We start from the raw sequence: 22,126 nt of genomic DNA on the forward strand, positions 1-22,126 counted from the left end.
CGAATGAGGTTCTGAACGTCCCTGAACCACAGAGGAGGGATATATATAGGGAGGGTTTGAAGAAAGAATAGGATCCTGGGGAGAGCGTTCATTTTGACCACGTTAATCCTACCAAACCAGGATAAACGCAGTTTCTTCCATCTCTGGAAGTCTAAACGGAGTGTTTTCAACAAGGGGCTGAAATTTAAGGGAAATATTTTAGATAAATCGTTAGATAGCATTACCCCCAAGTACTTAACTTTGTGTTCGTGCCAGGTAAAAGGGAAGGAGCCCTTCAGACCAGTCAGCACGCCAGGGGAAGTAGTTAGGTTCATTGCTATGGATTTGGAATAATTTATCTTAAAATTAGAAAGGGCTCCAAACCTATCAAATTCTAGCATCAAATTTGGGAGAGAAGTCACCGGGTTTGAAATTAGAGCAAGCAAATCATCAGCATACAGAGCTAATTTGTATTCGCGTCCTCTTACTAACAAACCAGAGATATTTTGGTTAGCCCTAATGCTTCTCGCCAGAGCTTCCATGCATAAGACAAAAAGTAAAGGGGATAACGGGCATCCTTGTCGTGTGCCATTGGAAATGGTAAAGGGGTCCGATAAGGAGCCATTAATCTTAATTTTGGCGAACGGAGTAGAGTAGAGGGATAAAATTCTATGGAGACAAGCGTTGCCAAGTCCCAGGTGCCTCAGAATGCCGGACATAAAGTCCCAATCCACCCTATCAAACGCTTTTTCAGCATCAGTTGATAATATAATTGAGGGGGATGTGGCCTGATTGGCATAATAAATTATATTAAGCACCTTAGAGGTATTGTCCCTGGCTTCCCGACCCAAGACAAACCCCGCCTGGTCTCCATGAATTAAATCTGGCAACAACAATTTAAGGCGATTTGCAATCAGCTTTGCAAAGAGTTTTATATCTATATTTAATAGTGAGATCGGCCGGTAACTAGAGCAGAGGCTGGGGTCTTTACCTTCCTTGGGCAAAACTGTGATATGTGCCTCTAGGGATTGTGAAGCAAACTGTGATTTTTCCGAGACGGTGTTAAAAGCTCTTGTAAGAATAGGGGTTAATTTCTCCTTAAAGGCCTTATAATAAGCAATAGTGTACCCGTCGGGGCCCGGACTTTTGCCATTGGGGGAGGATTCGATGACTTTTAAAACCTCCGGTGAGAAGGGTGCGTCCAAACCCTCTGCATCTTCTCTGGACAAAGTAGGGTAATCTATGCTGTTTAAATAATCTGCTATGGCTGTTTGGTGTGATATCTTATCTGCCCTCCCAGACGGCCCAGAAAGATTGTACAGGGCGGAGTAATAAGCCTGAAAGGCTTTAGCTATGTGGAGAGTCTCGTGGAGGGGTTTCCCCCTACCATCCTTAACGCAATGAATAAAAGTAATAGCTCGTTGTTCACGAAGAGCCTTGGCTAATAATTTCCCCGGTTTATTGCCCCATTGATAGTATCTGCTCCGACATTTCCTATAGGAGAACTTGACTCTATCAGAGAGCAGTCTGTTCAAATCTGCCCTAGCTGTCTCGAGATCTGTATAGTGTTGAGGGGTGTGGGACTTCTTATGTAGGAGTTCTAAGGATTTTATTTTAAATAATAGATCTTCTCTGAGCTGTTCCCTCTGCTTTTTGCGAAGAGAGCCTATCTGAATGCAAACCCCCCGCAGGACACATTTATGTGCCTCCCACACCGAAAGTTTAGATATATCATCTAGGTCATTGTTGCCAATATAGGAGTCTATAGCCGCTCCTATTTGAGAGCGACATATCTCATCTTGTAAAAGTGTGTCGTTGAAACGCCACGACCATTGGCGCCGTGGACTTGATGGAAGGCATATCGTGAGATTAACAGGGGCATGATCGGACCATACAATTTGTCCTATAGAGGTGTCAGAAATTAGGTGTAGGTGTCGGTGGCTTAGAAACAAGTAATCAATCCTAGAATATGTCTGATGAGGGTGGGAAAAGAAAGAATAGTCTACCTCTGAAGGGTGTGTCAGTCTCCACGTGTCGATCAGCTGGTGGTCAAGCAAAGCGCGCCTCACCCTCCTATACTCATTCTCTGGTTTATGGGTGACAATGTCTATAATATTAGTCCTATTAAAAACACGTTAAAGGTTAAAGAACACAGTACGCAATTGGCGTAAAAAGTACCGCAAGGGTACTCCCTTAACTATACCTTAAGGAATGTACTTATACTGTAAACCTCTGTGTAGTGGGAGAGTGTAGATGCAACACCGTATAACCTTATTACCTTTAAAGCTGTTCGAGCGTCACTGACGCTCTGAGATTACTTAATACTATAAGAAATACACAGATACCGTGCTCAGGGTCCAACGCCTAAATATATATTATGAATGATATACTTGCAAAAGAATTTAACACAATACAAGTCATACACTACAATATAACATAGACTACCTAACCAGATAACTACACAGGAAATACAATACAATACAATTACTATTTAAGGGAAAATAAGAGAGAAAGAGAAGGAGAGAGAGAGAGAGATTGAGAGAGATTGGCTCAGAGTAACAAGAAGATTAATATGATTGCGGAGAAACACTTACACATGTGAGGAACAATCGCTGCGCAGTCAGTCAATGCTGAGAATCTTTGTTTAGAAAGTACTTGAGCTTACCCATGCTGCCTGTCCCTATATACACAACACCCAGCAACACAATTGTCCCTACAATGCCGCATGGGGCAGAAGCTAGACTCCATTTTGGGAAAACTCCACTTGATTCCAAAGACTACACCACATGGCTGAAAGGGGGAGGGGAAAATACCCGGCAGCAGCCATTTTAGATTTGCAGGTCCAAACACATGGCACTCTCTACTACACCACAATCACATAGCAGAAAACACAAGACTCCATTTTATTCCAAAATGTCCAAGCCTCAAAACAATGCATATGTTCTGATTTTACAATTCCAAACAATCTAAATCACCTTTCACAATTTCAATCCAACTTCCTAGAACCATTTTATTAAATCTCCATAGGCAAACAAATACCACAAATGCTATGCTACAGGTTGTCTAATGTTCCACTTCATCACAGACTTCACAGAGTATTCAGCACAAACAAGTTACAATCACACAGCTGCGCAAGCTTCACCATCCCCAAGCCATTTGTTTCTCCAAACCAACCACTCTATGCTTACCCATCATTCCACAACTACCCCACCACAAAACACACATTTAAAACTACTCTATGCCAATCAGCCATGAGATATTGAGATTATGGTACTTAGCCTTTCGTAAGGAGCCTGGTGATGATCCAGCCATGCTTGCTGTGTGTCAGGTAGCTGTGTGAGTGAGTGAGTGAGCCCTGTGATCTCCAGTGGGTATATCATACCCTCATTCCAGCTGTGGTGGTGTGTCAACAACAAGATGTGTGTGTGTGTCCCTCACAGCATGTGAGCCAGCTGCATCAGTGGCCTTGGTTATGCAAAACAATGGGTGATGACCAACACATTCCTGTCTTGTGGGAAGCTATTGTTTGGCGAATACTGTCCCACTGTCCACTCTCAGTTGAGACAATGACATCTCAGCAATCATTCTTCTGTATACAAATCCAGCCCCATTTCGTAAACACAGGTGTTGGCCCTCCTCATTGAGTCTCAACGCTCAGTGTAATTAAAGGCTATTGTACTCTGTCTGCGGGAAAGATACTGATTCGGAATACAATTAATCTTCAATTACTATTCCTGTGCTTTAGCTATGCATATGAAGATGTGAAGCCCTCACAACATGCAAACTATTGTTTGGGGGATCTCTAAGGTCAAAGAGCCATTTGAGACCCACTGATACCTGTTGGACTCAGGGGAATATTAACTTATAAAATACATTATATGGTTGAATTATGTAACGATTGAGTCGCACGCTGGGCACACAGAAACTCTACCGTAAATGCGCATACAGTGCGCCTGCGGGTGCACGTAACAGCGGGTATGCGCACGCACGGGAGAGCGCCCGCATGCGCAGCGCGGACATGTATGAGGTGCAAATATGGCAGTGTGCATAGTGATATTTTTCTGACTTTGACAGTCCACTCTTTGGCAGTCAACAATAACTGCCACTTCCTAAAACATTTCAAAAGGAGAAAAATATATGTCAAGTGTAAATACATTTCCATGGTTGGGTTGGGGAGGAGAAAGAGAAGGTGTGAAAAGGGTATGACCTAGTGAGATAGCAAAAGCATGTGTGTATGAATCCATGTTTGGGGGGACATGTATCATCGTGCCGTACGTGTTTTAAATCAAGCTTCGAGGTATTGCGAAGTATACATTTGAATTCCTTCTTATCCCGTGGTACGGGTCTGTGGATGGGCTGTCAAACTTTACCGAGCTCTTTTCGGCTGTGGTTGTAACAAAATGGGGGAGCACATTTTAGTTGATGATACATGAATGGGGGAATATGTGCTTGCTGATATCTGTGCCTGTATTCCCTATCGACTATGTGTATAATTACCTGAGGGTTGTAGAGATGAAGATAAGACATAATTATGGTAAATGCAGTGGTATTCTATGTCAGGTTAATGAACATTCGTCGATTGAGGTCTTGTTCGGTGTCTGTTGAATGCAGTCTTCTTTGTGCTTTTGCCCATTAGGTGCGAGCAAAAGCTGTCAATGTCCATAGATTTACAAAAGTGTTGGGCTAGCGTAATTTTAAAATTTCTAGGGAAACTGGGGATCCATGGCATAGTTCATCAAAAATCTGTGTATAAGGTTGTCAGAACTTCTTCTTTAATCCATCTGTTGCCTGTATATCGGCTCATCAAATTCCTCGTCCAAGTGGGTCTTTTTACCTTGGAGGAAAACGGAAAAACAGGTGAAAGAAACGGACCGTATAATCGCATTTTCATTACATCATTGTTTCTACCGTTGGGTCATAAATCAAGTCCATTGGGATTACAGTTTCCTCACTCCTTAGACTCATTACCTCAGGTAGTACTTTTCCAATATAACACAATCCTTCAGAGTTTGGGGCAAGCCACTTATACGCCTTCCTCCCACATATGAAATATGCATCATCGGGGAGAACATATGGGACGGAGTAGGACATAACCATGTTACACATCTTCCATGTGAAATCTCCTAATCCTAATTCTCCCATCTGCTTAGTACACGTATCAATTTGTACGATATGTGCACAGTATCCTAGTGATACCTCTCCAACTCTTGTAATCCTATTTCCTAAGGTATACCTATATCGGAAAGATTTTCCTCTACTGGCTATGTGGCGTATAAGCTCTGTATCTGTAGGCTTTCTATCTGCTCTATGCGAAAAGGTCATGGTTTGGTTACTCCATGACACTTCCCAATTTCCCGGCTTTCGGGGATTGGAGATGTTAAAACCTAATAGGGACCTATCCACATGGTATTGGTGGAGCTTCAAACTAGGAGGGCTGGAGATATTAAACCTCCTGTCCACCGGCCTCCCACCCTTTAGCTCAAGTACCTCCCCTACCGTTAAAGGAAATGGTACTAGCCCTGATTTGCTATGACCTTGAGGTGCTTGAGAGCATACCCAACAATCTGTTTTATTTAACACATTACCCACTAAGGAGTGATAGTCACTCCATGGATACCGGTCCGTATGGATATTAAAACTGGATTGGCATTTCTTAATGCACCCATCCTCAACTACGTTGTTACAGAGCCTACAGATACAGTTTTCTTCAGCTAATAATCCTTAAAAGAAAAATGTTTACAAATAACATGGCTGCTAGATCGTTTCCGGTACTCGCCTTTGCTTGGTGATTGGGTTGCTATTGGAAATTTACACCTCCATCTTTATCATCAGGACCTTTCTGGATCCTTTCACGACCTCACTGATACTCTCACCGAAACAGACTGCTCTGGTCAACATCATGGTCAACAGGAAAATCCATATCACAGTCTCTTGGGGCAAGTCCGTCTTACAGGAGGAGAAAAGAAGAAATTTGTAATGGGGTACAGAAAATCAGTTTGAGGGGGAGAGAAACTTGTTACGATGATTAGTTCTCTAGTCTTGTTGTTCTTCTTGTTCTGTCGTCATCTCAAAAGGTGCTGTCTCTCAGTCTTCTAAACGAACATTCCGGTGATGCAATATTCTTTCAAATCAGCGATCTCTCTGTAAGGAGCAAAAATCTTGCATTACCATTTGTCTAACTGATGTGTGACATACCATCTTTAAAACATGAAAACATGAGTGAGAAGAGAGAAAAAAAAACAAAAGAGAGAGAGAACACTTCATATGCATATATATATTACATAAATCTCCAATAACCAACAATACAATAGGAAAAGAGAAAAAAAAAACATTTTTCAAACATTTTTTTAAAACATTGTCAGATCGTCAGGCTGTCATATCTACATGTCCAATGGTTTCTTTGCGCCGTCCCTCCCCCCAGCACCATACTCCACTTTCTGTATCTGGCCAGGATACATTGATGCGGATAGGTCATGCTGGGGTTTGGTAGACTTCTGCAAAGACCAAGCGGATATGCAATGTTTGAGTTCTTACCAATAATCGTCAGAGATGGGGAGAGAGAGAGAGAAAGAAAAAAAAACATTTTCACAAATACATTTACAACGTTTCACCTGGTCATTCCTGTGTCTTCAGTGAATGACCTCCCTATTTGTTAACCGTTACCTCAGGCTTACCATCAGTTCTAATGATCACCTTTCCTGACCACATATTATGGGTGTGGCCCAAAATTCTTCCTATATGATCCCTGATTATAATTTGGTGTGTCCTAACTTTTGCTCATTTTCATGTCTAGGGGGTCTGATTTTATGTGGGCTGTTGCAGTTACTGGCATAATGCCCTTCTCTTTTGCACAGATCACAAATCCTTAAGTTCCTCCATGTGCCAATGGCCTGGGGTTTTGGTTGATTTGATGCCTCCTCAAACGCTTGGATGCTCATCACCATCAACCGCTTTCCCTGTACTTCTCTGACTCCTTGGATACCATGATTATGTCGTTGTCTAGGGGGTTCATATACCTTTTGTGAATCTTTGATCATACACTTAGATCTTTCCTAGGATCTGGGTAATCAGACATGATTGATCTCAATTCTGTCCGGGACCAGGGATGGCGCATTGCACTGTCCTTGACGGGAATGATTCCCTGATCGTCAGTCTTCCCATTGGGGACTGTGATTCACCCTGACAGGACTAAACTCAATTACATCACCTTGTTTTGGTCTTACAATATGGGGTACATTTGTTTGTGCGTGATATAAAACATTGTACGTACCTGTGGACACGACCTCACCTGACCCTCCGTTAGGGGGTTTGATTATTGCCTTTACCAATTTGGTCGCGTCCACCTGGATGTCTTGTAGGATGGCTTCTGGAAGAGGTGCCGACATCGTTCTGGGCTCACTTTCTTGTTGGTAATCCTGAGGGAAGTTTAACATGGGGTGCGACTTGCACAGGTTAACATTTGTAATTTTTACACTTTCATTTTCATAAACATTATTACATTTAACACTTTCATTCTTAATACAGTTACTAAGTGCATTTTTATCGTACAACATTGTGCCATTTCTCTGCAACCATAATCCTCTCCATTGCCATGTCTCTCCTCTCAAGATGAAAGTTAGGTAAGTCAATTAAATCTCTTTGTAATTCACCTTCCTGTTGCCATAACTGCAAATGATCATAATGCTTGATTCGTCTCTTTGCTGATTTAATGAGACCTATCCTTCTCCTTAAATTCGTTAACACTTCTAGGCTGAAGCTACCTACTCTTGGGAATTTCTCCCCGTCATGTCTAGTCATTCTCTCCCATTCATCACATAAACTTTCTGTGTGACTTCCGTATTTCTCACACATTGCATACCTTGCCGACCCAATTGGTCGGTTCACTGAATCAACCCGAACCGAGGTTGATCGCCCCCTACCTGAACAAGTGGCCCCCATAGTTCGAAAGTGTTGCTTTATTCAGCCAACCCTTACGCAAACCAAAATGTTCAAAATAGGCTGACGGTGGCGGTTTACCGAGTACCCCACTCACTCGCCCACGCCGACCAATACGACCTGATCACACCGATATGGTGCTGGCGTACTCGACCTAGGGCCCCTGCGACCTGAACCTCTATTTACTGGAACCTGTGAGGGTGATCCGAAGAACACTTACTCTTTCCAGTAACTATTGGTTGCTGGATAGTTCCTGAGTGAGCAGCGAACTTCCCTTAAAATAAAAAAATTTACACAAATCACGTTAGAATGTACAAATAGCGTTTGTGACCCCTTTACTCTAATGGTACTAGGTCAGATTACTAACTAATGTACACAATTACGTGCGGTACAATCGTTTAGTGCACAAGCAACTAATCTTATGTACTGAGCGACCAACGGAATCGAAAATTTCGGCTGCGAATTCCTTCAGCCAGAGCTTATATGGCCTATATGGGTGTTGCACCAACCCTTTCTTGGTGTTGTGCCTGTGGACTGTATAGCGGACTTCCTTGTCTGCTGTACCTGAACCTGCTGGTCTGTTATGACCTCCTGGTCTGTTACAGTATGACCTCCTGGTCTGTTACACTCTAATGCTCAAATTGTATATTTAACCAGGGATGCCTCCTTAGCCACCATGTACGTCACTTACACGCATGTACCTCACGAGTACTCGACTTTTCTTGTGGTTCAACCTTAAAAATTGTAAAAACAAACACTCACTCACCGCATATACACTTTTGTTTCTATTTCTATTTCTGCGCAGAAATTTTTCTTTAGACCAGATGTGTTACCAATTAGGAGAAGGATCTGTTAATTTAAATTTGGAATGTTAAACTAGATTTGTGCGATTTATCGCCTGGCGTTATTTACCGCGTGGCACTACTTATCGCGTTGAGAGGAGAAAAACTTGTGTTTTGAGTTACGTGGGCGTACCCAGACGCTCCGTTGCGTAATTTACGCTGCGTGCGTCGGCCTTTGGTTTGCGTGCACAAATCTCAGTTTTTGTTAGAGACACGTGTACGCAAAATAAAGATCCACCGTAACACAATTTATATGTTTATCAATGTAGATGATCCTTGATCATCTACCGCACACCACACTGACTTCGCCTTATCTCCCAGGCAAAAACTGTGTGTTTGTCTATACTTTAACTATGTTACCTTTACTCTTAAACTATAAAATAGCGGCAAATCTCTTTTAGCACGTATATCAATGCAAATGGCAAACAGGAAGGTGAGATATGTGAAAGTACACAGATGAAAATGCAATTCTAAATTTAATCTAATAACATACATTGATGTAAGCACAGACATATAGACATTTAGACCTTATTCAGTGCTTCTAATTTGCATATGAATTGCTTTTTAACTACAGTAACTCTGTAAAAGGCGATTTATTTCAACACTGCTAGGGAACCTAACCAGTCACACAGGTTCATCTGCATTTCAATGGCCATCCTGCACCAAGCAGAGTAGGGTGGTAAGGAAACCAAAAGAAAAGAAAAGAAAAAAAAAAAAAAAACAACAACTTTGTTTTATCTGTGTATCGTTCTTAAATCAAATATTTAATTTATTATTAACTGTTATTAAACTGTATCTGAACTACTTATGATTGACTATGATATGGACTAAACAAATGCATTGAAAAAAAACTCATTAAATGATGATTTCTTTTTGACAGTAAATGGCTGATTATTTCTTGAAAATCAGCCATTTTAGGGGAAAAAAAATTTGACCTTCCCAAAATGGCCGCTGCTCCTCCCCCATCCATGAGGTTTACACAAAATGGGGGACAGACCTTTTGTCACAAAGAAAAATCATCATGCCAGCCCCTTTTAGTTATCACGCTATGCAGAGCGATTAAAAATAATTTTAAACCTATTTAAACAGACAAACCATCCAATCTGCGTGTGCAGTTGGCACCAAATAGAAATAAAAACCAGATTTACAAAGACAATAACGTACTGTTCTTACCTTCCAGTTCCCGAATTCCCTCAGCACTCCTTACCAAGTGAAGCAGGCGCTTATCTGGTCAGCACTGCAGTATCCCCGACCTCCAAACGGTTTAACGAGGGATACTACCTTCCACTCTTTGCTGACCGATAATGTCTGCTGAAGTTACCTAGTGCAGATATGTGAAGACCGGAGGAGCTCCCCAATTGACAATGTCTATAATATTTGTCCTATTAAAAACACGTTAAAGGTTAAAGAACACAGTACGCAATTGGCGTAAAAAGTACCGCAAGGGTACTCCCTTAACTATACCTTAAGGAATGTACTTATACTGTAAACCTCTGTGTAGTGGGAGAGTGTAGATGCAACACAGTATAACCTTATTACCTTTAAAGCTGTTCGAGCGTCACTGACGCTCTGAGATTACTTAATACTATAAGAAATACACAGATACCGTGCTCAGGGTCCAACGCCTAAATATATATTATGAATGATATACTTGCAAAAGAATTTAACACAATACAAGTCATACACTACAATATAACATAGACTACCTAACCAGATAACTACACAGGAAATACAATACAATACAATTACTATTTAAGGGAAAATAAGAGAGAAAGAGAAGGAGAGAGAGAGAGAGATTGAGAGAGATTGGCTCAGAGTAACAAGAAGATTAATATGATTGCGGAGAAACACTTACACATGTGAGGAACAATCGCTGCGCAGTCAGTCAATGCTGAGAATCTTTGTTTAGAAAGTACTTGAGCTTACCCATGCTGCCTGTCCCTATATACACAACACCCAGCAACACAATTGTCCCTACAATGCCGCATGGGGCAGAAGCTAGACTCCATTTTGGGAAAACTCCACTTGATTCCAAAGACTACACCACATGGCTGAAAGGGGGAGGGGAAAATACCCGGCAGCAGCCATTTTAGATTTGCAGGTCCAAACACATGGCACTCTCTACTACACCACAATCACATAGCAGAAAACACAAGACTCCATTTTATTCCAAAATGTCCAAGCCTCAAAACAATGCATATGTTCTGATTTTACAATTCCAAACAATCTAAATCACCTTTCACAATTTCAATCCAACTTCCTAGAACCATCTTATTAAATCTCCATAGGCAAACAAATACCACAAATGCTATGCTACAGGTTGTCTAATGTTCCACTTCATCACAGACTTCACAGAGTATTCAGCACAAACAAGTTACAATCACACAGCTGCGCAAGCCTCACCATCCCCAAGCCATTTGTTTCTCCAAACCAACCACTCTATGCTTACCCATCATTCCACAACTACCCCACCACAAAACACACATTTAAAACTACTCTATGCCAATCAGCCATGAGATATTGAGATTATGGTACTTAGCCTTTCGTAAGGAGCCTGGTGATGATCCAGCCATGCTTGCTGTGTGTCAGGTAGCTGTGTGAGTGAGTGAGTGAGCCCTGTGATCTCCAGTGGGTATATCATACCCTCATTCCAGCTGTGGGGGTGTGTCAACAACAAGATGTGTGTGTGTGTCCCTCACAGCATGTGAGCCAGCTGCATCAGTGGCCTTGGTTATGCAAAACAATGGGTGATGACCAACACATTCCTGTCTTGTGGGAAGCTATTGTTTGGCGAATACTGTCCCACTGTCCACTCTCAGTTGAGACAATGACATCTCAGCAATCATTCTTCTGTATACAAATCCAGCCCCATTTCGTAAACACAGGTGTTGGCCCTCCTCATTGAGTCTCAAAGCTCAGTGTAATTAAAGGCTATTGTACTCTGTCTGCGGGAAAGATACTGATTCGGAATACAATTAATCTTCAATTACTATTCCTGTGCTTTAGCTATGCATATGAAGATGTGAAGCCCTCACAACATGCAAACTATTGTTTGGGGGATCTCTAAGGTCAAAGAGCCATTTGAGACCCACTGATACCTGTTGGACTCAGGGGAATATTAACTTATAAAATACATTATATGGTTGAATTATGTAACGATTGAGTCGCACGCTGGGCACACAGAAACTCTACCGTAAATGCGCATACAGTGCGCCTGCGGGTGCACGTAACAGCGGGTATGCGCACGCACGGGAGAGCGCCCGCATGCGCAGCGCGGACATGTATGAGGTGCAAATATGGCAGTGTGCATAGTGATATTTTTCTGACTTTGACATGGGATACCTTTTTAGATGAGTCATGGAGAGGGTCGAGAGTCTAGTTCAGGTCGCCTCCCATCACTACCACTCCCTCCAGAAGAGGCTCGGCGAGTTCCAGAACCGAGGCCAGGAAGGAAGGCTGCTTAATATTGGGAGCATATACAGTCAAAAAGGAAAAGCGTTGATTATGGATATCACACTTTACCAGCAACCCCCTGCCCTCAACTAATCTATGAGATGTGACATTTTGAACAGGCAAGTGACGGGCAAACAGAATAGCTACACCTAATGTCTTACCAGAGGGATTATTAGTCATAAAGACATGGGGGTAATAATGACATTTAAGTGACGGTACATGGCCAATCTTAAAATGAGTTTCCTGAATAAAGGCAACGTCCACTTTCTCATCTCTAAGCCATTTGAGAAGTTTGGACCTTTTCTCAGGAATATTTAAGCCCTTAACATTGAGGGAAGTAACATGCAAATCACCGTGACCCATTATAGCCTAAACCTAAGCAGATTTATATCGGTCATCTCAACCATAGTAGAGGGAGAAGAAGAGGATAGGACAGCAAGGAAAGAAAAGAAAATCAAAACATAATCAAGAAAAATAAAAAAGAATGTAATGTGGAAAACCACAGCACAAAGCGCTATAATATCAAACATAGCTAACCGTAGTAGTAGAAAAAGGGTTGCTGCAATAGGGACAGGAGCGGGGTCCTGCCAGCTCCCAGCCCGAAGAGACAGGGGATGCAGCATATAGGGGGTCCTACGGGGGGCCACTGAAGGCGACCACCCACGAGTCTAAAAGGCTATTCAGTACGCAAAAAATTACTAAGGAATGAAGAAAGTATTAGCATCGTTAGCAAAAATGCAGTCTAGACATAATCGAAACGCAAGTTAACGAAAACATAACAATCATTTAGAAAAACCATTACAGAACCGATTGTATATATCAGTGACATATTGCGGCATAGAGGAGCAAAAGAAACCAATTATGCGGCTGCAATAACAAAAACATTTATGCCTCAAAAAAGCAAGGCATCACCGTCATGGAGGCTCTGAAGATTGTGCGCTCACAGTGTCAGTCCCCCGCGGCCGCGGAGATCGCACTTGTTGCCACCCGTCATCCGGAGGAGTCACCTCTGGTATTTCAGGTTGATGGTGAAAAGAGTCCCAATCAGGTAACAATATTGGCTGCAAACCCAAAGTCACGAGGAAGGCTGGTAACTCTGAAGGTCTGGAGAGGATGACCGATCTGCCATTGTGGGTAACCTGGAGAGAGAAAGGGAAGCCCCATCTATATTTCACCTCTTGTTTCCGAAGGGAATCGGTAAGAGGCTTTAAGGCACGGCGTTGTTGCAGTGTCGACCATGCGAGATCCGGAAATAGCTGAATCTTTTCCCCTTGGAAATCGATATCCTTCAGTTGACGGGCTTTTCTCATTATCTCCTCCTTTTGGATATAATAGTGGAGCCTGCAAATCACATCCCGTGGCTTGTCTGATGGTATACCGCGAGGACGGAGGGCTCGATGTGCCCTATCAAACATGATTGTCTCATTCGAATCCAGATCAATGAGCTCTCCAAATATTGAGGTAAGGGCAGACGTCAGATCAGCCTGTTGGACACTCTCAGGTAGGCCTCTGACCCTAATATTGTTCCGCCTCCCGCGGTTATCCATATCTTCGATACGTGACCTGAGAAAGGCAATATCATTACTCTGATGAGTAAGCACCTCTTGAAATTTAGTTAGAGTGTCCAAGCTAGATGTCTCATGGCGTTCCAATATATCCACCCGGGCCGCGACTTGAGATATGTCCTGTTGGAGAGCTGCCACCTCCTGTTTAATAGTAGAGCGTAAGCGTGTCTCTAACGCCGAGAAGTCTTGTTTGGTGGGGAGCGACTTGACGTGAGACAGAATTTCACTAATTTCTGCAGATGAGGAGGGAGTCCATGGGGAATGTGCGTCTTTGGAGACCGACATGTCGCCCTTCGGTATATGAAGAATCGAGGAATCCGGTGTCGCTGGGGTGGAAGTATGGCCCGCGGTTGGTGGAGTTAAGAACTGACGCAGGTCCGATGAATGACGCGTCGCGTATTTTGGAGTCTCGTCTGGCTTGGTTTTGGCCTTTTTTTTCCTCGTGCCTCTCACCATGAGATCGGTCTGTAAGAAGGTTGGTGCAGTATTATACTTTCACATAGCCCCGACAATATAACAAAGCGCGGATCATCGCCATGCAGTAGCCCCCCACGTGGCTTTAAGGCGACATCAATCGAGCAGACACATCTTCCAAGGAGTGTCTAGGGGTCTTCCCATAGTTGCAGGGGAGTCTGCGGTCAGTTTTAGAAATTTACTGCAAATAATAGGTATAGTATATGTGTCGGTAGGGGTTAGGAAAGTCGACGACGTATGTAGATTATGGGTAGCGACAGGAGCTGATCGTAACTGTGCGGTACCAGGGCTTAGTCCTGCCGATTCGTAGGTATGAGGTATGAGGCACGAGGCACCTGTGAGCCGTCGGGCACCGCACTGTCTCAAGTGTGCACTACGTTCCTGGGGGCCGACCAGATGTGGGAGCAGCAGGGTCTAACGACTGTATGGCAGCCCCAGGGGGAGCAGGGACTCAATATCAGTGGAGGAGCAATGCACTATAGCATATAATATCAGGTCTGCACTTCCTTTTTTCAGTGGGGAAGAGTGAGTAAAGGAGCCCCTTTCTCTGTGCAGCTTGTGTGCACTGTGGCTTGGAAGCCAAGATGGCCGCCGCTGCTATGACAGGCTGAAAGGTGCAGGTCTGTGTGTGGAGCCTGCGGGCTTTTGGCAGATTTCCCCTTTATTGTGGTATACCTGAGGGTCTGTGGCAAGTCCCCAGGTGGTCAGGGGGCTCAAGGGATGTCCGTGGAGCGCCGTCTGGGTCCCGTTGCGGCCGCGCGCCAGTCCGGAGCTTCCCGCCGGGCCGTCGTCAAACTCAAGGCCCCGGCTTCAGTGGCCGGAGTAGGCCGCGTCACCGGAGCGGCCTGTAGTGTCTCTCAAATTCCCGGGGTCTCACAGCTGTGCACTCCCTGTCAGCAGTACCCCACTTAGGGGTGGTCCAGTCCGATTTTGGCTGCAGTAAAGTGGGATTATAGGCTGTATTCTCTGGAGCCCTGCTGTAGCACGTCTGCTCAGGGATACAGCCAGGCCACGCTCCCGTTTCTCTTCTCTTTAAAGAAATGGGTGTGGTATTTTTTTATGTTTATTTGGGTGGTTGCTTGTCCTGGCCTTTGCCTTTACCACTGTCGTGTTGGCGTGCTCTGGTGGAGCGCCTTGGTGGTGATGACACTGGCGTTACATTTGGAGTAGTCGTACCAGAACTGCTGCTTGTTTGCTGTTGCTGCAGGGATCTGAGTGTTTCATTGAGGTTAGTGAGGGTGGCATTGAGTTCACGTGTTGTTGCATTTTGATTGTCTATAATTCTGGACATGGATTCATTGATCATTTGATTGCTTTCTAAAATGTTGATATAGCTTTGCTGTTGTCTGTGCTGTTCTTCCATTATGCGCTGTAAGTTGCCCATGACATGTGTAATGTCTGCACGCATGATTTCCATGGTATTTGCAATTCTTGTGTTTGTTTCATTTTGTCTACTCAGATTTCTGCTGATTCGTCTGAGGTGAGATGGTAGGCTTGCAAACATTTGGGTCTGCCTACGCAGGCAATCTTCATTAGTGGCCTGCTGTCTAGCCCAAATGGTCCAGAACACTTGATCAGGGCCTTGTGTTACTGGTGTTGTTAGGCTGTGTTGGGGTGGTGGTGTGCTTTGCTGTGGTGGAGTACTCACAGGTGCTGGGGGGCTGATTCCTTCGCTTACTGGATGCATTTCTAACATGATTGTGTCATCCATGTCACTGTGTTGCTGTTGTTGCGGAGGGATGCTGGTACCAGGACTAGAAACTGAAATTAAAAACATTTATCCGTTACTTATCCATATGTTTAATACATTGGTACAAAGCACTAAACATGGAACACATGTAATGGACTGGTGCTTTCAGATATCCGGCCTAGCAACATCAGCACTCATTACTTAAATACATACATATGCCTGTTTGTGGCAAATGTGTCTGGTTACTTCATTCTGAAAGCAAACACATGAGTTGTATGGTACATCAGACATACTCCTGCCTAAAAACACATTGTAATCCATAATGTGTTGCCTTATAGTGTCTCCAACCAAAACATAGTAATGTTTTTGTATGCACTTGGCAATGTTAGGCCAAACACACATGTGTAAATGATTCTAACAACCTTACTATTTGCAAAGCTTACACATGAGTTTCTGTTGCAGCATCTTCCACACAATGTGCTACTGTATGGCTGAAGTACACATACATATCTTTACTGGATGTTGTGAAGGCCATTTTGTTAGGTTTCCATTTCATGTTTTACTGACTTTGGTAAGTATAGCAGATTTTGATGGGTATTGACTTAATGAGTTTAAGTAAATGGTTTTTTAAAGATCTGACATTTTTAATTGTTATCACAGTTTGTTATTCACAATCAAGATGAGGGGAGTGTGGTTGTCGTCTTGGAGGTGTGTCCAAAATTTGGAGTGGGGGCACCGAACAAACAGTAGATAATCTTCGTGGCGGGGTAGCCTGCTGTGGTTGGCCCTGGACATCAGACCTTGCTTTCTTTGCTGGCAGATGTTTTTTGTGGTGTGTTCCAGAAGTGCGCCTTCTGCTGCTTAAGACTTCTTTGGATGGACCTAGTATTGAAAGTGACATTTTGTTATGGCCATTCGTTTACAAACCTAACCTATACTACAATAGACACTTTACCTGCTTCAGCAGCGTCATCATCATCAGATGTGATGGGAGTGACTGTAGGACGACCAGTACTGCTTTTTTTCAACACTGTAAATAAAAAATAAAATAAAAAATTCATGCTATTGTTAATACATCCAGTCATTATGCTTATAAACATTACATCTTTAAAAAATGGGTGTTTTATTATGAATCTAAAAATAAGGACATTAAACACAAAAAGCACAACATCAAACCCAAAACATCGTCCAATAGCCATATGCACTATGGAAAGTACAACACAGGGAATCATATACAGGACACAGACATAGGACACAATTCCAAAAACATACACTAACAAGCCAAAACACACACAGCTTCATTTTCAAATAAAAGGAAAAAAATTACAGATGCAATATAGAAATAGGTCTGTGATGTGGCACTCCAAACACACATTACCACAATATGAGGCCTACAAAAAATAAAAAAATTAAATAAAAAAAAAAAATACAGTAAGGTAACTAAGTCTGCAGTTGTTGTGTCAGTGTACAAATACAGACTCAAAATGAACCAGCAAATAGTGGCCTTGACTTAAACAATATTACATTGAGTACTAATGAAATTACACATGTAACTGCCTTCAAAGACACTTTGCACTACTCCAGCCTCTAACATATCAACCACTGATTTGGAAATATTGCACATGGATAACTGAAATAAAAAACATAGTCCAACTTTCAAAATGTACAATTTGCAAAAGTAAAACATTATTGCTGGACAATTCAATGACACACCAAGTCCAAACTACACATGGAAAATGTACTGTCCAAAAACCACATGACATACAAGCAAGTAAGACGTTACATTGACTTTTGTATGAAACATGACCCAAAACAATGTATTTGATGACGCACACTTGAAGATGGGAGTAATATGCAACGTCACATGACACACATTTAAAACATACAGTAAGCCAGAAGTAATGTCATAGAATGTTAAGGCAAATACACATGCTCACCATCCTTCCTGGGGCGATCGAAATCCCGGACATGGGTTGCAGACACTACTTCTGGAGGGATTATAGTCCGCATGGGCTCCTCATAGTCCAGATATGTGGCAATAAAGGGCGGACCACCACCGGTTTTGCGAGCTGACTTCGCCTCCTTGACCATTTTGGACTTGACACGTCGCTTTATGTCATAGTACCGTTTGCGGCACGTGTCCTCCGTCCGCTTCACCACCCCCTCACTATTTACAGCAGCAACTACTTTCGCCCACAACACCGTCTTCTTCCGTGTTGGCACCTTGGCGGACTTAGGCCCAAATAGCTGCCGCTGATACTTCATCAGCTCCCGCACCAGTGCCACATTTTCTGCATAACTAAACTTGACATACCGCCCAGTCTTAGTAGTGGTGCGTGGCTGCGGAGCTGTCTGACTGTCACTATCACTGTCACTTGAGGCTGCTGCAGCAACCTCACCAACCTCCTCCACCTCACTAACCTCACTAACACTCACCTCCTCCACCTGACTGACCTCCTCCCCCTCACTAACACCCTCCACCTCACTCACCTCAGCCACCTCTGAGTCACACATAATTGTGTGACTAAACAATTAACACAGAAAAAAAAGACAAACAAAACACTCCTCCACTACCACTACACTAATCACACACACACACACACACACACACACACACACACACACACACACACACACACACACACACACTGACAAGAGACTATATATAAAAATACTTGGACAAAAATTGAGACAAAACCAAAAAATACAAGACAACAAGAATGACAAAACAACTTTCAAACACAATACAACACTCAGAACTCGCAAAAAATACTCCTCCAAACAAACACTACTCACCAAACTCCACTGCACAACCTCTCTCCTCACCACTAACTAAACCCACGAGGTGCGGATGGTTTGGGGCATATTTATATGGTTGCGCACAGACACTCCTACATCTGAAACACAACCAATCAGGAACGGGGATGAAAGCTGAAACTAAAAGTGAAAATGCGGCCGTGGTCTAAAAAAAACACTGCCGCGTTTAACATAGAAAAAAAAAAACAAGTACAAACAATAAAAACCCGTACGCAAACGTTAATGTCGGCCGTAAATGACCCCAAAAAATATGAATGCCAACGACGTCGGAAAACACGAAAACAAATAAGACGACAGCTTCGTAAATTAGCGTATCTCAATTCAAAAAGTTGCATGAAAATGCACCCGATAACAAAGGAGTTTAAACACTCCACAAACCGACTCAAACACGAATATTCATAAATACTGGCCGGTATGTTATAAGCCAGAGCAGTACAGTAGGGATTATTCTGTTGCCAGACCTCAGTAGAGCAGGAAGCGATTGCTGAAGCTCAATTACCGAGTATTTATCAGGTTCCAGTGTTGAGAAGCGCCCTTCGTGTAAGGAGAGCTACTTATATTCAGGTTTTTTGGGATCAGAAGCTAGGAGGCTTTAGACATGGGTGGATCTTTGCCGATTAAGTTTCGCTGGCCGATCCTCCGGGATAAGGTAAGTGAGATGTTATTTTTATTTATTGTACTTTGCACAATTAGGGGTTTTCACGGTTCTCAAGAGGGGCGGGGCTCACCTGAAAGTGGGCGTGTCTGGGCACAGAAGGCGGTGCTTTCTCCTTATTTAGTAGGCCTAAATGTCAGGAGGTGTCTGTGCCTAAATCTGACTAAGCTGAGAGAGTATTATTATTTACAGCATTTCTGGTTCTCAATAGACGTTACATAGGAGCGGAAATGGCCGGTCTAGCCAGAAACTTGTTAGTAGTTCAGGACTGGAGCTGAGAACCCTGGAATGAGGGGTTAGATCTGCTCCTATAGCCCTATATCTGTCATGTATTATATACAGATATGTGGCTACATTAGTGTGTAGCAGTTACACAATAGCTGTGTATGTAACTAGATAGTGAATTGTGTCTTTCTGTAACAGGTCTCCCGATACTACTTGGCTGACACAGTAAACGTCTCACTGGTAAAGGGGAATCAATGGACGGCTTGGAATGAGGCTGATTCAGAATGACGAGAACTTCCTCGAGGTTACCGACATAGTACAGAAAGGACCACTCTTCAATATACTACGTATAGGTAATATAATCATTCATATATGTAACAGCACATTAAGTATTATCTAAATAAGAACATAAAGTATATGTACTAGTACAAAGTAAGAGTAAAAAGGCACTTATATGGAGATCAGTACTAAATCCCGCTGGACGGGATACCGACGTCGGAATCCCGACCACACAATCCTGACAGGGGTGACAAGCGGAACGCAGCCCCTTGCGGGCTCGCTATGCTCGCCACGCTGCAGGCACACTATTATATTCTCCCTCTATGGGTGTCGTGGACACCCATGGAGGGAGAATATGTCAGGATTGTGCCGGTCGGGATTCCGGCGTCGGGATCTTGACTGCCTCCCCTTATATGACAATGGCAGTATATGGCATGCTGTAAGCTCTCACGTGCAGGGCCCTCTGCCCTCATCTGCTTCTCCTTCCCTTATACTGTCATCTACTCCCTACAGCGGCACATAACCCTCGGGTTCTGCCGTCCTGCTGCTTATTTGGCTATAATGACCGCTGATGCAGCAACGTGTATAATCCATGTCCTGCTATAGTCTGGCCTGTAAGTCGCTGCTTTCTTCTATTGTTTATACTGTACCTGATTATATTTTATATTCAACTATGTTATCATTTGCAGGAGACGAATTAATAAAGTTTAACAACAAAAAAGTTCTGGGATGGACTGTGGAGGAATTCTGGGCTCTTGAGAGTGATAAAGATGGAAGCCATATTTGTTCATAAGACTCCATTTATAATTGACATCTGACAAGCTGTTTCAAATTGTTTTCAGCTTAGAGCTGACACAGGAAAAAGTACAGACACTGCACTTTGTTTGAACCCATATTGTGAAGTTATGACCTTTATCTAAGATATATTTTACGGTAATTTCCTAGCAGAAATATAATGTCAGCAGCTAGACATGTGAGCTTCACAGGGTATTTGTCAGTTTGCGGTATAGCAGGTGTAAAAATATAACCAGACATATGTAGGTTTCGAGGTTAGCAAAAAAAAACCCAGTTATTCCACTTAAGAGCACATATAAAAAATACAGACGTTGGCAAACATATTACGTATAAGATATAAGTTTTATTAGCCAATAGGATTAAGCTTCATGTCAGAAATCGACGACACGATATGTTAATTTGTATCACTTTATAATGTACTGCTGGTAGGAAATAAAGCTCTCTGCTCTATTACTTTCCACTTTACACACGTGTGGCTAGTTATTACAAAGGTAATTTTGTTGACTGGTCACTGGCTGCAGCCGTGTATGAACCTGATGCTGACTGACTGAATGCGTGCTTGAACTTGGTTAAGCAAGGGGTGCCCTTTCCTGGGGTTACCTTTATCAATATGGAGGTTCTGAATCTGAGATCCCACATCACCTGTTGAACAGCGGACGACTGGGCGGACGGTTCCTGGACTGAGACTCAAAACCCATGCATGGTACGTAGAGATATTTCTCTGTAGACTCTCATTCCTGTTAACTGTCCAATCTGTTCCGCTGGGAGTCAGGGATCGGGATTGCGCGCACAAAGTTCACTTAGTAAACAGGTTGATTTTCTCATTTCTCTAACGTCCTAGTGGATGCTGGGGACTCCGAAAGGACCATGGGGAATAGCGGCTCCGCAGGAGACTGGGCACAAAGTAAAAGCTTTAGGACTAGCTGGTGTGCACTGGCTCCTCCCCCTATGACCCTCCTCCAAGCCTCAGTTAAGATTTTGTGCCCGAACGAGAAGGGTGCAATCTAGGTGGCTCTCCTGAGCTGCTTAGAGTAAAAGTTTAAATAGGTTTTTTATTTTCAGTGAGACCTGCTGGCAACAGGCTCACTGCATCGAGGGACTAAGGGGAGAAGAAGCGAACTCACCTGCGTGCAGAGTGGATTGGGCTTCTTAGGCTACTGGACATTAGCTCCAGAGGGACGATCACAGGCCCAGCCATGGATGGGTCCCGGAGCCGCGCCGCCGGCCCCCTTACAGATGCTGAAGCAAGAAGAGGTCCATAAATCGGCGGCAGAAGACTTTCCTGTCTTCATAAGGTAGCGCACAGCACTGCAGCTGTGCGCCATTGCTCTCAGCACACTTCACACTTCGGTCACTGAGGGTGCAGGGCGCTGGGGGGGGCGCCCTGGGAAGCAATGAATTTACCTTATTTGGCAAA

The 22,126-nt window shown here is 43.3% G+C and overlaps 1 long non-coding RNA gene across 1 annotated transcript in view; it reads left to right on the forward strand.

Annotated features, from left to right (window-relative positions):
- The window catches only part of LOC134947949 (uncharacterized), a 46,437-nt gene extending 25,288 nt beyond the window's left edge, over positions 1-21,149 (forward strand). The window contains exons 4-5 of the long non-coding RNA XR_010182878.1: positions 19,834-19,988; positions 20,604-21,149. This is a non-coding gene — a long non-coding RNA (uncharacterized LOC134947949). The remainder of the gene's footprint in view (positions 1-19,833; positions 19,989-20,603) is intronic.
- The last annotated feature ends 977 nt before the right edge of the window (positions 21,150-22,126 follow it).

Source organism: Pseudophryne corroboree, chromosome 8, assembly GCF_028390025.1.
Source record: "Pseudophryne corroboree isolate aPseCor3 chromosome 8, aPseCor3.hap2, whole genome shotgun sequence".
Lineage (NCBI taxonomy): Eukaryota > Metazoa > Chordata > Amphibia > Anura > Myobatrachidae > Pseudophryne > Pseudophryne corroboree.